This window comes from Felis catus, chromosome A2, assembly GCF_018350175.1.
Source record: "Felis catus isolate Fca126 chromosome A2, F.catus_Fca126_mat1.0, whole genome shotgun sequence".
NCBI classification, from domain to species: domain Eukaryota; kingdom Metazoa; phylum Chordata; class Mammalia; order Carnivora; family Felidae; genus Felis; species Felis catus.
In genome coordinates this window covers 95,959,138-95,967,892 of record NC_058369.1, presented here as the reverse complement: position 1 = coordinate 95,967,892, position 8,755 = coordinate 95,959,138, and the positions used below count along the sequence as shown (strand labels likewise).

At 42.9% G+C, this 8,755-nt stretch overlaps 1 protein-coding gene across 2 annotated transcripts in view; it reads left to right on the top strand.

The window, feature by feature from the left end:
* Positions 1-8,755, top strand: part of LOC102900187 (protein lifeguard 1) — a 68,386-nt gene that overhangs the window by 1,184 nt on the left and 58,447 nt on the right. The window contains exon 1 of one of the 2 annotated variants that reach the window (XM_045052365.1): positions 8,654-8,671. The exons of the other annotated variant lie outside the window; for it this stretch is intronic. The gene's annotated coding sequence lies outside the window, so the exon portion shown is untranslated. Of the gene's footprint in view, positions 1-8,653; positions 8,672-8,755 lie in introns of those variants that run through there. 2 annotated transcript variants of the gene reach the window in all.

Here is an 8,755-nt window from a genome sequence, read left to right as displayed (position 1 = left end):
AGTTCCATCCACGTTGCTACAAAGGGACATATTTCGTTCTTTCTCATTGCCACGTAGTACTCCATTGTGTATATAAACCACAATTTCTTTATCCATTCATCAGTTGATGGACATTTAGGCTCTTTCCATAATTTGGCTATTGTTGAGAGTGCTGCTATAAACATTGGGGTACAAGTGCCCCTATGCATCAGTACTCCTGTATCCTTTGGGTAAATTCCTAGCAGTGCTATTGCTGGGTCATAGGGTAGGTCTATTTTTAATTTTCTGAGGAACCTCCACACTGTTTTCCAGAGTGGCTGCACCAATTTGCATTCCCACCAACAGTGCAAGAGGGTTCCCGTTTCTCCACATCCTCTCCAGCATCTATAGTCTCTTGATTTGTTCATTTTGGCCACTCTGACTGGCGTGAGGTGATATCTGAGTGTGGTTTTGATTTGTATTTCCCTGATAAGGAGCGACATTGAGCATCTTTTCATGTGCCTGTTGGCCATCCAGATGTCTTCTTTAGAGAAGTGTCTATTCATGTTTTCTGCCCATTTCTTCACTGGGTTATCTGTTTTTCGGGTGTGGAGTTTGGTGAGCTCTTTATAGATTTTGGATACTAGCCCTTGGTCCGATATGTCATTTGCAAATATCTTTTCCCATTCCGTTGGTTGCCTTTTCGTTTTGTTGGTTGTTTCCTTTGCTGTGCAGAAGCTTTTTATCTTCATAAGGTCCCAGTAATTCATTTTTGTTTTTAATTCCCTTGCCTTTGGGGATGTGTCGAGTAAGAAATTGCTACGGCTGAGGTCAGAGAGGTCTTTTCCTGCTTTCTCCTCTAGGGTTTTGATGGTTTCCTGTCTCACATTCAGGTCCTTTATCCATTTTGAGTTTATTTTTGTGAATGGTGTGAGACAGTGGTCTAGTTTCAACCTTCTGCATGTTGCTGTCCAGTTCTCCCAGCACCATTTGTTAAAGAGACTGTCTTTTTTCCATTGGATGTTCTTTCCTGCTTTGTCAAAGATGAGTTGGGCATATGTTTGTGGGTCTAGTTCTGGGGTTTCTATTCTATTCCATTGGTCTATGTGTCTGTTTTTGTGCCAATACCATGCTGTCTTGATGATGACAGCTTTTAGTAGAGGCTAAAGTCTGGGATTGTGATGCCTCCTGCTTTGGTCTTCTTCAAAATTACTTTGGCTATTCAGGGCCTTTTGTGGTTCCATATGAATTTTAGGATTGCTTGTTCTAGCTTCGAGAAGAATGCTGGTGCAATTTTGATTGGGATTGCATTGAATGTGTAGATAGCTTTGGGTAGTATTGACATTTTGACAATATTTATTCTTCCAATCCATGAGCATGGAATGTTTTTCCATTTCTTTATATCTTCTTCAATTACCCTCATAAGCTTTCTATAGTTTTCAGCATACAGATCTTTTACATCTTGGGTTAGATTTATTCCTAGGTATTTTATGCTTCTTGGTGCAATTGTGAATGGGATCAGTTTCTTTGTCTTTCTGTTGCTTCATTGTTAGTGTATAAGAATGCAACTGACTTCTGTACATTGATTTTGTATCCTGCAACTTTGCTGAATTCATGTATCAGTTCTAGCAGACTTTTGGTGGAGTCTATCGGATTTTGCATGAACAGTATCATGTCATCTGCAAAAAGTGAAAGCTTGACTTCATCTTTGCCCATTTTGATGCCTTTGATTTCCTTTTGTTGTCTGATTGCTGATGCTAGAACTTCCAACACTATGTTAAATAACAGCGGTGAGAGTGGGCATCCCTGTCGTGTTCCTGATCTCAGGGAAAAAGCTCTCAGTTTTTCCCCATTGAGGATGATGTTAGCTGTGGGCTTTTCATAAATGGCTTTTATGATGTTTAAGTATGTTCCTTCTTCGCGACTTTCTCAACGGTTTTTATTAAGAAAGGGTGCTGAATTTTGTCAAAGGCCTTTTCTGCATCTATTGACAGGATCATATGGTTCTTATCTTTTCTTTTATTAATGTGATGTATCACGTTGATTGATTTGCGAATGTTGAACCAGCCCTGCATCCCAAGAATGAATCCCACTTGATCATGGTGAATAATTCTTTTTATATGCTGTTGAATTCGATGTGCTAGTATCTTATTGAGAATTTTTGCATCCATATTCATCAGGGATATTGGCCTGTAGTTCTCTTTTTTTACTGGGTCTCTGTCTGCTTTAGAAATCAAAGTAATACTGGCTTCATAGAATGAGTCTGGAAGTTTTCCTTCCCTTTCTATTTTTTGGAATAGCTTGAGAAGGATAGGTATTATCTCTGCTTTAAACGTCTGGTAGAACTCCCCTGGGAAGCCATCTGGTCCTGGACTCTTATTTGTTGGGAGATTTTTGATAACCGATTCAATTTCTTCACTGGTTATGGGTCTGTTCAAGCTTTCTATTTCCTCCTGATTGAGTTTTGGAAGAGTGTGGGTGTTTAGGAATTTGTCCATTTCTTCCAGGTTGTCCAATTTGTTGGCACATAATTTCTCATAGTATTCCCTGATAATTGTATCTCTGAGGGATTGGTTGTAATAATTCCATTTTCATTCATGATTTTATCTATTTGGGTCATCTCCCTTTTCTTTTTGAGAAGCCTGGCTAGAGGTTTGTCAATTTTGTTTACTTCTGCTCTGATCTTTATTATTTCTCTTCTTCTGCTGGATTTAGGCTGTCTTTGCTGTTCTGCTTCTATTTCCTTTAGTTGTGCTGTTAGATTTTGTATTTGGGATTTTTCTCGTTTCTTGAGATAGGCCTGGATTGCAATGTATTTTCCTCTCAGGACTGCCTTCGCTGCATCCCAAAGCGTTTGGATTGTTGTATTTTCATTTTCGTTTGTTTCCATGTATTTTTAAATTTCTTCTCTAATTGCCTGGTTGACCCATTCATTCTTTAGTAGGGTGTTCTTTAACCTCCATGCTTTTGGAGGTTTTCCAGACTTCTTCCTGTGGTTGATTTCAAGCTTCATAGCACTGTGGTCTGAAAGTATGCATGGTATGATCTCAATTCTTTTATACTTACGAAGGGCTGTTTTGTGACCCAGTATGTGATCTATCTTGGAGAATGTTCCATGTGCACTCGAGAAGAAAGTATATTCTGTTGCTTTGGGATGCAGAGTTCTAAATATATCTGTCAAGTCCATCTGATCCAATGTATCATTCAGGGCCCTTGTTTCTTTATTGACCGTGTGTCTAGATGATCTATCCATTTCTGTAAGTGGAGTGTTAAAGTCCCCTGCAATTACCACATCCTTATCAATAAGGTTGCTTATGTTTATGAGTAATTGTTTTATAGATTTGGGGGCTCCCGCATTCGGCGCATAGACGTTTATAATTGTTAGCTCTTCCTGATGGATAGACCCTGTGATTATTATATAATGCCCTTCTTCATCTCTTGTTACAGCCTTTAATTTAAAGTATAGTTTGTCTGATATAAGTATGGCTACTCCATCTTTCTTTTGGCTTCCAGTGACATGATAAATAGTTCTCCATCCCCACACTCTCAATCTAAAGGTGTCCTCAGGTCTAAAATGAGTCTCTTGTAGACAGCAAATAGATGGTCTTGTTTTTTTATCCATTCTGATACCCAATGTCTTTTGGTTGGCGCATTTAGTCCATTTACATTCAGTGTTATTATAGAAAGATACGGGTTTAGAGTCATTGTGATGTCTGTATGTTTTATGCTTGTAGCGATGTCTCTGGTACTTTGTCTCATAGGATCCCCCTTAGGATCTCTTGTAGGGCTGGTTTAGTGGTGACGAATTCCTTCAGTTTTTGTTTGTTTGGGAAGACCTTTATCTCTCCTTCTATTCTAAATTACAGACTTGCTGGATAAAGGATTCTCAGCTGCATATTTTTTCTGTTCAACACATTGAAGATCTCCTGCCAATCCTTTCTGGCCTGCCAAGTTTCAAAAGAGAGATCAGTCACCAGTCTTATAGGTCTCCCTTTGTATGTTAGGGCACGTTTATCCCTTGCTGCTTTCAGAATTTTCTCTTTATCCTTGTATTTTGCCAGTTTCACTATGATATGTCGTGCAGAAGATCGATTCAAGTTACGTCTGAAGGGAGTTCTCTGTGCCTCTTGGATTTCAATGCCTTTTTCCTTCCCCAGTTCAGGGAAGTTCTCAGCTATTATTTCTTCAAGTACACCTTCGGCACCTTTCCCTCTCTCTTCCTCCTCTGGGATACCAATTATGCGTATATTATTTCTTTTTAGTGTATCACTTAGTTCTCTAATTTTCCCCTCATACTCCTGGATTTTTTTATCTCTCTTTTTCTCATCTTCCTCTTTTTCCATAATTTTATCTTCTAGTTCACCTATTCTCTCCTCTGCCTCTTCAATCCGAGCCGTGGTCGTTTCCATTTTATTTTGCATCTCGTTTAAAGCGTTTTTCAGCTCCTCCTGACAGTTCCTTATTCCCTTGATCTCTGTAGCAAGAGATTCTCTGCTGTCCTTTATACTGTTTTCAAGCCCAGCGATTAATTTTATGACTATTATTCTAAATTCACTTTCTGTTATATTATTTAAATCCTTTTTGATCAGTTCGTTAGCTGTTGTTATTTCCTGGAGATTCTTTTGAGGGGAATTCTTCCGTTTGGTCATTTTGGACATTCCCTGGAGAGGTGCGGACCTGCAGGGCACTTCCCCTGTGCTGTGGTGTATAACTGGAGTTGGTGGGCGGGGCCACAGTCAGACCTGATGTCTGCCCCCAGCCCACCGCTGGGGCCACAGTCAGACTGGTGTGTGCCTTCTCTTCCCCTCTCCTAGGGGCGGGATTCACTGTGGGGTGGCGTGGCCCGTCTGGGCTACTTGCACACTGCCAGGCTTGTGGTGCTGGGGATCTGGCGTATTAGCTGGGGTGGGTAGGCAAGGTGCATGGGGGCAGAAGGGGCAGGCTTAGCTCACTTCTCCTTAGGTGATCCACTTCAGGAGGGGCCCAGTGGCAGCGGGAGGGAGTCAGACCTGCTGCCGGAGGGGTGGCTCCGCAGAAGCACAGCGTTGGGTGTTTGAGCAAGCAAGTTCCCTGGCAGGAACTGGTTCCCTTTGGGATTTTGGCTGGGGGATGGGCGAGGGAGATGGCGCTGGCGAGCGCCTTTGTTCCCCGCCAAACTGAGCTCTGTCCTCCCGGGGCTCAGCAATTCTCCCTCCCTTTGTCCTCCAGCCTTCCTGCTTTCTGAGCAGAGCTGTTAACTTATGACCTCCCAGATGCTAAGTCCTGCTTGCTGTTGGAACACACTCCGTCTGGCCCCTCTGCTTTTGCCAGCCAGACTCGGGGGCTCTGCTTGGCCGAGAGGCTGCCCCTCTGCCCCGGCTCCCTCCCGCCAGTCCATGCAGCCCGCACCGCCTCTCCGCCCTTCCTACCCTCTTCCGTGGGCCTCTCATCTGTGCTTGGCTCCGGAGACTCCGTTCTGCTAGTCTTCTGGCGGTTTTCTGGGTTATTTAGGCAGGTGTAGGTGGAATCTAAGTGATCAGCAGGACGCGCGGTGAGCCCAGTGTCCTCCTACGCCGCCATCTTCTCCACCCACATTTTCTGAAATACATTTTAAAGCCTACAATGTCAAACATGTGTTCATTAGCCGTTGGGTGTTGATGTCGTCACATGCCCTGTAGCCTCTGATCTTGAGCACTCCACTGAAAGCATGAGAGCGGAAAGGCAAATAACTGGCTTGGCTTTGTTGGAAACACTTTTGACCAGGAGGACCTTCAGAAAGGGTCTTGGGGCCTCCCTGGGCCACACTGGCGAACAGCTGACCTAGTACGAGGGCATTATGACAAGCCAGCCCCCTTCTTATTAATATTGCTAGTCAAACAGGCTTCACCAGGTAAAGGGGTCTCTGCTTTTCAGCCTCACTTCATAGTGTAGTGGTTGCATACCTGTCTTCAAGATCCTGGGTTTTCTAGGCTTGATATACTTGGAGAGATCTCAATGAGTATGTTGGTGGCATCTCCCAAGGAGAAAAAGAAGAAAACTATACTGAAAGGCTATGATATCCCAAAATCTCATTTAGTGCTTATGACAACCCTGAAAGGAGTTATTATCCCTATTTTATTGTTAACTGATGATTAACGGAGGACCATGATTTGGACCTGCTGCAGGCACGTAGCCTCTGCTCTGGCACCACATCTGGAAAGACCTTCAAAGCAGGCTGTGGCTCAGGCATTCTTGATCTGAGTCTAGGTTTCCCAATAGTAGAACAAACTATTAAGTACTTTCCAGGACCGTTCTGGGGATTAAGACCAAGTGTAAAAATGGTTGAGAAAAATAGGTAAGGACTAATGTCCCCTCATTTTAGAATAGTGCATTCTGTGAAGGGCACCTAGGAGGTAAATTTCATGCCCCCTAATGCATCTCTCCGTCTCCTAATGTACTTCTCTTTGCAGTTCATCTGCAGATTACTCCCTCTCTTTCACTGAGAACCTTGACCCCTGGATCACCAGCTTCCTCTCCACCATAGGACACCATCCTGGGTTGGGTCAACATCCACATGTGTGAAAACACCCAACACTGTTTCCTCCATTCCTCCTCAGCCCATGTCTCCATCTCCTGTTTTTGTCAGCTCCTACAGCTCCTGGTCATCTCCTTCTGAGATCATCAGGAAGAACTACATTTCCCTCCCTTTTATCACAAAGTAACTCTGGCCACCAAATCAAGAAATAGAACATTACCACCATGAAAGCCCCTACTTGCCCCTTATCCAGAAATAACCAGGGTATTGGCCTCAGACACCATAGATTTTGTAGATTCCTCTTGTTGGGTTAAGAAAGTTGCCTTCTGGTTCTACTTTCATCAGAAATGTATACAGTTTTATCAAATAGTTTTCTCTATGTGATGATCACAATGTTTTTTCTTCTTTATCAATGTGTGGATAACACGGGTAGATTTCTGAATGTTAAACTAACATTACAACTCCTGGAATGAACCCAACTTGGTTGTGATACACCATCCTTTTCACATATTGCTGGATTTGGTTCAGTAATATTTTTCAATTTTGTGTCTATGTTCATGAGATGGGCTTATAATTTCCTTTCTTGTAATATCTTTGTCAAATTTTTGCATCAAGATTATGTTGGCCAAAGTAAGGACTTAGGATTTCATTCTGAGTGACACATGACTATTTGAGGCTCTTCCATGTGCTTATATGAAGATAAAGGAAAGAAAGCAATTTATAAAACAGTGTATAAAATATGATCATTTTGCATACATTTGAAAGCTATATGTGTGTGATGAGTACTTGTGTTAGTCGTTTAGAAAGAAAACTTGTCAGTTGATGGTAACAGAATTGGTGAGGGAGACTTTCAGGTTTCATTTTGCATTCTTTGAATTCTTTTCACCACATCGTGTGTTCCTTTTATTTTATTTTTTTTATTAAAAAACTTTTTTAATGTTTATTTTTCAGAGAGCGAGACAGAGCATGAGCAGGGAGGGTAGAGAGAAAGGGAGACACAGAATTCGAAGCAGACTCCAGACTCTGAGCTGTCAGCACAGAGCCCAATGTGGGGCTCAAACCCACAAACTGCGAGATCATGATCTGAGCCGAAGTCGGACGCTTAACCGACTGAGCCACCCAGGCACCCCATGTTCCTTTTCTTTTAAAAATAGAGAAAGTATCAAATGGGAAAAAAGGAAACACAGGCAGTTTTTCAGCCCTTAAAATCCTCTCCCAGCTGGAGATAGTGTGCAGTGGATTGGGTCTAGTTCAAGGACTGGAAGCCGGATCTCCTCCTGTGGCTCAGGTCCTTGTCTGTAAAGCAAGGATGGTATTGCCCACCTTAGGGCTGTGTGAAGATTTGATCAGTTCTTGTACTTGGTTCGTAGTTCTAAGTCAGTAAGTGGGGCTTCTCCCCCAAGCAGCAAAGCTGTCAGTCCTGTGCAGACGTACTAGAGTGTAACAGAGTGGTGTGCTGTGGGGACAAACTGGGCTGCTAGGCAGAGAAGGTGATGCGGTCAGGGGTGGAGAGACAAGTCAGGAGGTGAGGGAAATGGGTGGGAGAAAAGAACTCAGGAAGGCAACTCGATGTAGGCTGTGACCCAATCCCCTGCTTCCTCACGGGTGCCTCAGTAAGAGCAAGAGCCACAATTGGCCAGGCTTGGCTCCCTGAGCTGCTAGAGGAGAGGTCTGAGACTGAAACAAAGACAGAGAGAGACACCCAGCCTGAACCCAAGCGAAGGGTTCAGTTGTTGCCCACAGAGACAAGTTGTACCTACGGGGATGCTTGAGAAAATTCTGTTCATGGTGTGTGTGTGTGTGTGTGTGTGTGTGTGTGTGTGTGTGAGAGAGAGAGAGAGAGAGAGAGAGAGAGAGAGAGAGAGAGAGCTTTGAAGAGAGAAATAAATACTTCCTAAGGTCTTAAAGTTAACACTAAGGGAAAGGAATAAAGCTTAATTCCCCAGGGAATTATCAGTGTTGACAGTCTAATTTGCATGGTTCATTAATTTAAAGTCTTAAAATTAAAAAAAAAGAGAGAGCAGATGTATAAAATATATCACAGGTCGGTTTCAAAGAGAATGCTATTCATCCCAGTCAATACGGGCAGCGTGGAACTCCTTGACCACTCATACCTTTGTCCTTTACATCTCAGATGCAGAGCACCTGAGTCCCCACTTACTTACCTGTCAAAGGAGGATAATAAGAGCATATACTTCACAGGGTCAATGTGAGCATTCAGTGAGTGAGTACATGTGAGACTGTAAACAACTTCTGCATCTGATAAGTGCCCAATTTATTAATGTTGATTCTGAGGCCAATAAG